Below are 10602 nucleotides of genomic sequence, written 5' to 3'. Positions count from 1 at the left end.
TCTCCCTCCTTAAGGAACAGAATATTCCAGGAAGGTCTGTTCATCTTATCTTTGCCTTAGGGCTCACCATCCATGTCTTGCAGCTGCATTCTGTTATCTTGGTAAGAGACCAGTTATTTCTCTAAGAAGCCTCTTGTTTCTCATACCCTTTCTGGTGTCTGCTTCTAAAATGTCTCCCTCATCCACAATGGAGTCACCACTGTCATTTATTTCCCTCACATTTTCATATCATGATTCACTTAATGAGACTGCAGACCAGTGATGCATGTTTAATTCACAGGAACAATGACTCAAAGCCCTTTCCCTGTGGCCCACAGGGCAGGCTGACACAATACAAATGCTAATCAGGAGATGGCCCAGCCTGATACCCCACTCACGATCACCATGACTGTTCACCTTCTTTCATCCCCAGAACCTGAAGCTTCCAAGAGAGCAGTAAATTTAGGAGATACTGATGTGCAATAAGGTTGTCTCAGAAGGAGGATGAGTGAGAAACACAATGAAGAAATAGTCTCACAATTATGCTGACAAATACTGCATTGGCCCAGACTCATTTCCATCATCTCAGAGTACAAGGGAAATGGAATGTGAAAACAATATTGTCGAAGGCCTAGTCTGCTTCTAGCATGGTCTATCAATTTGACCATCAGTGAACCTCTTTATTATTCACTGTCTACATTCAACTCTCTTACGTACTCATTAATGCAAAAACCAAACCCCTAACTAGTCAGTGTATCTGAATGTCAACATCTCTGAATGATACCTTCTAAAGCTCATGTCCAAATAGTTTTTTTTAAAACCTGTGAAGATACCATTTATATTACAGCATTGTTTCATAGACATTGTGGAACAACATATTGAAATGTTGTTGATGAAATAACTTGTCAGGAGATTTCTATGTCCAACAAATGTATCATTCAATAAACAGTATGGAATAAGACTATTAGAGCTGAAAAGAAATTTGATGGATAAAAAACTGAAACAAATACTTATTTTTTATTTTTACACATTTAAAGATTTTATTTAAGCTGCGCATGGTGGTACATGCCTATAATCCCAGCACTTAGGAGACTGAGACAGGAGTGTCGAGAGTTTGAGGCCACTCTGAGCTACATAGTGCATCCTGTCTAAAGGCCAATCCCCCAAAATCAAAATAAACATTAAAATGAATAAATAAAAGATTAGCAATCAGATGTTTTAAAACCACTAAGAAACAGAAGTAGTGTATACACAAATTTGAAGAAAGAACTTACCTTGCAAGAAGGAAACCATGAACACGAAGGTGGTTTTTCTATGGCAATGCTCACACACAGAACTCCAGGTGTGCTGACCCCTGCAATTTGTCCAAATGTGGGAAATACCATGGCATAATTTGTGGTAGTAGGGGATGGCATTCACACTCTTGTCTTAAAAAAAAGAAAACTACACAGAGAGAGAGAGATGATTTCAACCTTATTATAACACTGATCTCTTGAAATGAATATTGAGTAAATGCTTAAATTAGCAGTTAGTAATTTTTTGTGGACTGAGGTTTGAACTCAGGACTTTGTGATTGCAAAGCAGGTGCTCTACCACTTGTGCCACACCTCTTGTCCATTTTGCACCAGTTATTTTGGAGTTGGGGTTTTGGGAACTATATTCCCAGGCTGGTCTCAAACCACAATCTTCCCAATTTCAGTCTCCCAATTAGCTAGGATTATAGGCATAAGCTACTGGCATCCAGCTATCAGTCAGTAATTTTTGATGTGCTGAAAATTTCTAACAATGGATACACAAGACACATCTAAAATATATTATGAAATATATGAAACAGGTTTGGGAAATACATTTACTACAATAACTAAATAATTGACATACAATGTGAAAACATATACTTATACCACCAAATAGTAGCATTAAAGGCACAAAGCCCCACTAAGAGATTATATGGGGGTTTTTTTGGTGTTACTGGGATTTGAACTCAGGGTCTCATGCTTGCTAGGCAGGCACCTTACCACTTGAGTCACTCCAACAATGACTCAAGTCACTGTTTTAAACTGTGTGTACTATTCACACAGTTTATATTACAGTATTCCAACTGTAATTACATAAAGCAACAATTTTGTACCAAAAGAATAAAACAATAAATCTACAGTATATTGGACATTTTTATATTAGTCATTTAAGTAGTTTGTAGAAAACACCAGTATAAATTGTAAAACTTCTAGTACATTCACACAAGATGAGTAAGTCTTATCTGATACACATACATATAAAGATAAATACAGCATGTTAAATTTAGTCAAACTGAATGTTTTGGTACTATCAGCATATGTAACCATAAATCTTCAATTTTTATAGAAATAAGACTTCAAATGTAATCAAATTATCAATCAGCAACAATAGACGCACAGAAAACACAAAAAGGTGTGTTTGAAAATAAATTTACAGAATACTCAACAGGCCAGATGTCATGAAGGTAAATATAATAAGATATATATTTTTGCTCAATGATATCTCCATACATTCCTGAAAGATGTGTTCAATAACATTTATAGGACACTGACAGCTTTAAGTTCATATATCATGAATAATGAATGATAATTAACCAGCGATATGTTTATCTTGAAGATACTGAAAATTTGAAAGAAAAAAATTAGAGAGGTTTTCCATTCATATAAATTTCAAAGTCAAGTAAATATTTCTATTATTAGTGATACATAGCTCACTAATTGAAAAGGAGAAAGTAAAGCAAAATTCTGCATATTATTTTCTGAAGTATAAGATGTGATTTTCCATTTGTGAAGTTCATAAATAATTTTAATATGGAATAGTTCTAGGTTTTATTTGTGGGGTGTGTGCATTGGTATTTGTACATTTATCTTTTTACCTTTATGTAATTTCAGAAGATCGTAGAAGACTTCCATGCAAGGCTTGAAGAATTTTTGTAACATTGGCATCCAAAAACTCCCCATCCATACAAACATATAGAATATTGCCAGCATCCCCACACAAAGGAAACCAACAAAATTCTCTTCCTTATCATCATGTATTATTTTTGCATGTAGTTTTGAACTTCTCTGTAGAACTCTGCAATCTCTATTGCCTTGTGTCTGGCTTTCAATGTCCTTTTCTATGAAACGCATTGGTGTTCTGGCATAAAGCAGTGGTTTTGACTCCTGAGTTATTTTCAGTTTTGTGAATATACCATAATGGATTTAAGCATATTCACATTGACAGTTATGTGGGTTGTTTCAAGTTCTTAGTTATGATCAAGAACTCTGTTTTAATCTTTTATGTACTTATGTTTTGGAGTAAAAAATGTCCTCATTTGTAATAAGTATACACTCAGAATTGTCATGGGCACCAAAGGCTCAAACCTGTAATCCTAGCTACTTGGGAGGAAGAGATCAGGAGGATCACAGCTTGAAGCCAGCCCTGGCAAATTGTCCTTGAGACCCCATCTCAAAATAACCAAAGCAAAATGAATTGCTGATGCAACTCAAGCAGTAGAAATCCTGCTTTGCATGTGCAAAGCTGTGAGTTCAAACTCCAGTCATACTAAAATGATATTATGAATAATAATATATCTGTATGGTGAAATTTAGTACACATAAGATTTATTTTTTCCCTCATATGCAGACTTTAGATCTAGGGCAAATACAGCAATGTGGTTGGACTTGGATCACATCACAAGGGGAGAGCACATACAGGAGATATGGGGATAGGTAAGAAACCCAAAACATGAAAGCATTTGAGGTCCCCATTCCAGAGGAACTAATACAGAAACCTTAAAGCGACAGAGGTCAACATGAGAAGGGGATCAGGAACCAGTGGAAAGATCAGTTAGAGATATATCAACTTGGGTTGTAATACATTCGTACATGGAATCTCTCTGTATAGCTATCCTTAACTAGCAAAAATGCTTTGTCTTTCTTATGCTATGTCTTCTGTCCAACAAAATTAGAGATAAGGGCAGAACAGGTTCTGCCTGGAAGCGAGGGGGGTCAGGGGGAGAGGGTAGGGGCAGGGAGCAGAGGGGGGAAATGACCCAAACAGTGTATGCACATGTGAATAAATGAATAAAAAAATTAAAAAATAAAATACATACATGCACAAAGGAAAAAAAAGATTTAAAAGCAAAAAAAAATAGTGAAAGTATTCTAGGTCCATCAAGTGTCTATGTGGGAGTTATGGAACCTATGAAATATACTGTACATTTGTAAAATTTATGACATGCATCCTTTTGTGGGGGTTGAGATGGGGTCTTGGTCTGTAGCCCAAGCTTTCCTTGAACTTTCAATCCTCCTTCCTCAGCCTCCCAAGTGTAGGAATTATAGATAAGCTCCACCATGCGCAGCTCAACACTCATTCTCGATATCAATAACTACTTATGTAATCTATATTCGTTTCTCTGGAGAGACTGAATTTATAATCAAATCCTCTTGTACACTTGATTATCTATCCTGGGAAAAACCTCTATGGATATATTGGCAAAGTCCCCAGGCCATGCCCTCAGATCTATCTCCCCATGCTAGATTCCTGAAAAATCCCAGGATTTAAATTCCTGAAAAGTCCCAGGATTGCACCCACACCCACAGCTTTGCACATCTTCACTCCTGGGGTCAATCACTTTTCTTTAAAGAACACAAAACAATCTCTTAAAAGTAAAAATGAGATTCTTTATCTATGCTTGTTTTTTACCACGAATTTCAGTATATGCTTTATTAGGTATGTTTTTGCCAAACTAACCACTGGAAACGGTTTGAAGTCTTGGAGAATACCTTCAAGGGAAGATTTTAAAAGTGAAAGAAAGAAAAACGTGGAGGGATTAGGACTTACCTGGAAGGACTCCACATCTACTTGTTCACCATCATGCATCACAGAAAATAAAGACAAAACCATCAAGTGGACTGGGATTTTAAACATGGGTGTTTAAAATGACACAGGAAAGGCTACATGTTTAAATTACATGTTTAAAATGTTAGATGTACAAAATGACAGAAGAAAAATTTTCCTGATGTTTGGGATAAAACCAAGGGCTTTCTCCATACTCGGCAAGCACTCTACAACTGAGATACATCTGAGCCGTTGTTTTGGTTTTGAGACAGGGTCTAGCTATGTAGCCCAGGCTGGCATTGAAATAAATATCATCCTGCATGCTGTGATTACAGGCATGCAACATGGCTGGTTCTTTTTAAAATCAAACCTTAAATAAATCTTAAAAGTCCTGAATGAAATGACATCAGCAAGATGGCAGAATAGGAAGCTCAGATACTCACTATGTCTGTGAACACACTAAATAAAGTCAAACAGTATCAATTATCTCTGGGAGAAATCTAGAAACCCTGTGACTGAGCAGACACCCATATGAAAATAGAAAGAAAACGCTGAAACACTCTTCTGATAAACCCCAAACCTGGACAGCAATATACAATTATGAGGGGCCCTCTAACTTACAATTTCTTCTTGAATCGGGAAGGGTATGACCGTCACATCTAGCAATTTTACCTTTGCTACCCAAGGAACTGTCTTCTAACTCCTCTCCTTACCAGGCAGGAACACATGGGATAGCTGAAGATTTTACCACAGAACATAGAATAGTGCACTATTTAAAGCAACAGATGCTTGTAAGTGAAAGTGTAGACAGTGAAACTACAGACTGTATAGTAAACATAATTGGATGTCACTACTGAGAGCAGGTTACAAAAACACAGGCTTTCTAGTGCCTGGCTAGCAAGTCTGAAGCCCTGAGTTCAAACCCCAGTGCCAGAAGGAAAAGGAGAAAAAGAAAAAGAAGGCTTCCATCTGGGGGGCTGGCTCTTGCTCACTCTCACAGAAACCTGGTTCCTTGTTGTGGAGACAATGACAACAGAGGAAGAGTTCCTGCCAAGCCAGCAAAACACTAATTCAGTGTCACAGCTTCCTCCTCACCTATGTAAGTTTTGAAGACACAAAATGCTGATGTGATCCAGGAGGTTGCATTTGGGGTTCATGGCAAAGAAGCGACGGAGCCTTTGCATTGGGAGAATGCCCCATCTTGGCGGTTACCAGGAAAACAAGACTGGAGGACTCATGTCCCACCGAACTAGTGCTGGGTGCCATGAACTGTAAATACACAGACGTGGTTTCTCTTCCTTACTGCTCTCCTTCCTTCCTCTGTCTCAGAGAAGTGGACCTGGTACAGAGTTCCAGTACAAGTTGCAACTGTCAAAGGAACACCCACAGTATGGTCTCCACCTGTTGAGCTGGAATTCCTGCCCTCTCACCGCAAAAAGGACACCTGTACAAGGCACCCATTGGCTAAGCCGTAGAGGAGGAAAAGGAAAGGGAATTGTGGGTAATGTTATTCAAGCCTTACATTCTCCATGGCAATGGCTGAAAGGCACAACTAAGACAATGTGGGAAAATAAATTTCCAGAGCTACAACAGGGGTCATGTTTCACTTCTTTTAAAGAGAAGTGATAGGGCTGTCAGAGTGGCTCAAGTGGTAGAGCGCCTGCCTAGCAAGTGTGAAGGCCTGAGTTCAAGCCCCAGTTCTCCACCTCCCCCCAAAAAAACCCAAAACCAATTCTTCCCACAATGATAAGAAACAGATGACCTGTTCCCTGACTTTTGTGTCCCTGGGCAAGCTTCTTCATCTGGGAGGTGAGGACAGATATTTACTATGAGAAACGACCTTAATACTTTGCTCTGGGGCCATCAGGCAGTATTGCTGGTATCACAGCGTCACTTCAACTACTGCAATGCTGTGGTCCCTAATGCAGGCAGGGTGGCAAGCACCTGTAGGCTCAGTTACTTGGGAGGCTGATGCAGGAGGATCCTTTGAGTCCAGAAGTTCAGGGCCAGCCTTGGCAAATTACATGGTAAAAAAACAAAAATGAAGTGCTTCCTAGACCAGCAAAAGCCAAGTGACCTGGATATGTGCTGAAATGCAAGCTTTGTGGCCTCCCCCATACCTACTAAATCAAGAAACCGTGGGGATGGATTACTTAGTGCTCTGCCATGCATTCTTTCAGGAGACTCATGCTACTTAGGACAAGCATGCCTGTCCTAAGTAGAGTAAGAACGACTACTACAGGCCTCATGAAATTTGTTCAACATATAAGAAATAGCACTAACATTACGTGTGTTCACATATACTTTGAGAAAGACTAAGTTAGGGGTGCCTCTTTGCAAGCACTGTTGGCAAACAAAATACGACAACTCAATTGAGGCAAGATGCAAATATGATAGAATAAGAGACATTAGGGCTAGGAGTATAGCTCAGCAGTACAGCGCTTGCCTAGCATATGCAAGGCTCTGGGTTCCATCCCCAGCACCACCAAAAAAAAATTCCCTAAAGGCTTGGAGAACGCATCAGTGGTAGAGCATTTGCCTAGCATATGAGAGACCTTGGGCTCAAGATCCAGCACTGCAAAAATTGAAATTGAGACCAAGCACATGGCTACTTCCTGATGACACTGAAACAAAAGTGTGGTTGCAGGGAAAGGTGGAGTGGTGTGGAAAATCACAGGAGTGCCACAGTAAACAATAGACACCAGCTGAAATACTGGACTTCAGATTTATAAAAAGAACCCCAACATCAGGTAATAAGCAGCACAGCAGGGAAGGCAGAGAATCTACCTCAGGGGCCTTGAGCAAGCCTCACAGATGCTGAAATTGCACTCTGGAAAAATGAAGTTTAGCTGAACACTGTGGTTCTCACTGTGTACTCTAGCACTCAGGACAGGATCACAGATTCAAGGTCAGCCCAGGCTACATAGTGAGACCCTGCCTCAAAAAAAAAACAAAACAATACATGTGTGTATATGCTTTTAACTGTTTTGGTTCTAATTCAAGCGATCAAAAATTGTGGAAGTGTAGAGCTAGGGAAGATGCAGCTCAAAGGTAAAGTGCTTGCCTTGCATGCCTTAGGGTCAATCCTCAGTGCCACAAAGAATAAAATTGTTGAGGCCCACCTGTAGAAAATTGTACAGAGCCTTGCTAAGGAGAAATAAAGAAGCTGAGAAACCAAAGAGGGACTAGACTCATCTCCTTTACTCTGTGTGGTTACAATACCATCCCTATTCTATTGAAAAAAAACCAAACTAACAAAAAAACCAAAGATACAAGATTAGGAACCAGTGGCTCACGCCTGTAATCCTAGCTACTGAGGAGGCAGAGATCAGGAGAATCATAGTTTGAAGCCTGCCTGGGCAAACAGTTCATGAGATCCTATCTCAAAAAAAAAATCACAAAAAAAGGGTTGGTGGAGTGATTCAAGGTGTGGGGACTGAGTTCCAGACCCCAGTACCACAAAAAAAGAAAATCTTCAAACTATCATCATTTGTCTAGTCATCCCAACAATGGGCAGTACAAATACACATATCAGAAAAACAAAAAGGGGGTTGGAGGTTTAGCTCAGTGGAAGGGCACTTGCCTGGCAAGTGCAAAGCACTGAGTTCAGTCCCCAGCACTTGGAAAAAATAAAAAATGGATGAAGGTCCTTTGTTTCTGAAACAGTACTCCCCTTTTCGCAGGTAAAACAATGAAAGGATGGCAGTTTGTGATAGGTTTGTTAAAGCCTCTTTTCTTACTTCCTCCTGGTTATTTGTTTTGGTGCTGAGGACTGATCCCAGGGCCTAGCACATAGTAGCATGGCTCCACCAGTGAGTTCCATCTCAGCCACACCCTGGTTTTTAAAAAATATTCCTGCTAGCATTTCAATATAAAGTAAGAGATGTGGCCTAGGGCTTTGCTAAAATCCTATTAATCACAGGCTTATCTCATGGATAAATTCTCAAATGTGGAAGACTGCAGGCTTTCAAAAGTGACTCTATATTACAAATGATGATCTAAACATCTTTTTTTCATAGAGATGATGGTGGTGCAGCTCCCTTCAGTATGGATGGCGAGAGACTGAGTAAGACGTTTCTCCTAATCACTGATTTTCCTAGTGGTTACATTAAATCTTTCCCTGAATTGAGATGTTGACTGAAGTTTGCCCACTTGTGAGATGTCTTCTTACTTGTCTTACACAGATAGGATTTCTTCCAGTATGCATCCTTTGATGATTGAGAGATGAGCTGCGACTAAAGGCCTTTTCACATTCAGTGCACTCGTAGGGTTTCTCTACTGTGTAATGAGTTTGAACTCCGGCAAAAACACTTTGTCACACTGGACACACTCATAGGGCTTCTGCCCACTATGGATTTGCTGGTGTCTAGTGAGGTGTGATGGGTGGGCAAAGGCCTTCCCACACTCCAAGCACTCACAGGGCTTCTCTCCAGTATGGATACTGAAGTGGCGAATAAGGTCTCCTCTGTCACTAAAGGCTTTCCTGCATTCTTTGCAATCAAAAGGGTTTTTCTCCAGTGTGGGCTCTTTTATGCAAAATGAAAGTGGAGTAGTGATTAAAGATCTTTTCACATTCTCCACACTCATAAGGTTTCTCTCCACTGTGAATCCGCTGGTGCTGCTTGAGGCCTAAGCTGTGGTTGAAGGCCTTCCCACATAGGAGGCACTCAAAGGGCTTCTCACCAGTGTGGATGACACAGTGCTGAATGAGATCTGCACTCTCAAAAAATGCTTTCCCACATTCACTTCACTCAAGATTTCACTCCAGTGTGTGTCTGCTGGTGCCATGTGAGGTGTGGCTTGCATTTGAAGGCCTTCCCACACTCCATGCACTTATAGGGCCTCTCCCCAGTGTGGACTACATGGTATTGAAGGAGGTATGTGCACTTGCTGAAGGTTTTCCCACACTTTGTGCATTCATAGACCTTCATTCCAGAGTGAACCCTCTCATGTTGAGCTAGAAGGCATTTCCCACATTGACTGCATTTGGAGGGACTTTTCCCTTCAATGCATCAAGGGGTCTGCAGCTGGTCCACCTGAGTGACAGACATGGGGAGCATCGTCTGGGGAGGCATGCTTCAGCAGTCCTCAAACACACACCATCAGCTGTCCCCAGGCCACCATGGCCAGGATTCATTTTCCCAGGAATTTTCTCCTTCTGGCCTTTATCCTTGATTTCAAGAATTCTTCCTGCAGTTTTGATAGCCCATCTGACCTCTGGGCTGCCCCATATGGAACTCTCCCTGGGCCAGTGGTACCGGGAGTGAGACATTCTCCAGCCAGGCCAGGTGAGCAGTGGTGGGCTCTGTAGTTTTAGGTTTTGTGCTATTATCTGCAGAAAATACAACACAAAGAGGTTAGTGATGGCAATCATTAAGAAAATCACCATTTCAGTAAGAACAAGATGATGAAAATAATGGCTCTATGCCTGCTATGATCTGAAATCCCTGGAACCCACATTTGCAGTGTCTTTCTTTTCATGTCTTGGACTCTTCAAACTTCTTTTTTTGCACAATACACAATTTTTTATTATTAAATGAGATAATCTTGTTTGCTAGCAAATCAATACTGGTTCAACTAAAGTCCTTATATAATCTCATCCCTTTCCTAAAGCTCCAGGCTAGATTGATGATCTTCCCAACAAAATCCTTGTGTCCTTTTCTGTTCTCTACATGCAAGCTGTTCTTTATCAAAATCAGAGATGATCTATCAGCTGTAGCACATCCAGGAGTATGGATGGTGAAGAAGGATCTTTCCCAATGCTTTGTCGAGGTTGGTGCCAAC

The 10602-nt window shown here is 40.4% G+C and overlaps 1 pseudogene; it reads right to left on the bottom strand.

Moving 5' to 3' along the window:
* The window catches only part of LOC141418138 (uncharacterized), a 29392-nt pseudogene continuing 18790 nt past the window's right edge, over positions 1 to 10602 (bottom strand).

Source organism: Castor canadensis, chromosome 16 (assembly GCF_047511655.1).
Source record: "Castor canadensis chromosome 16, mCasCan1.hap1v2, whole genome shotgun sequence".
In the NCBI taxonomy this organism is placed as follows: Eukaryota; Metazoa; Chordata; class Mammalia; order Rodentia; family Castoridae; genus Castor; species Castor canadensis.
Note: the sequence above shows the minus strand (reverse complement) of the source record. Positions and strands in the feature narration are given on the sequence as shown.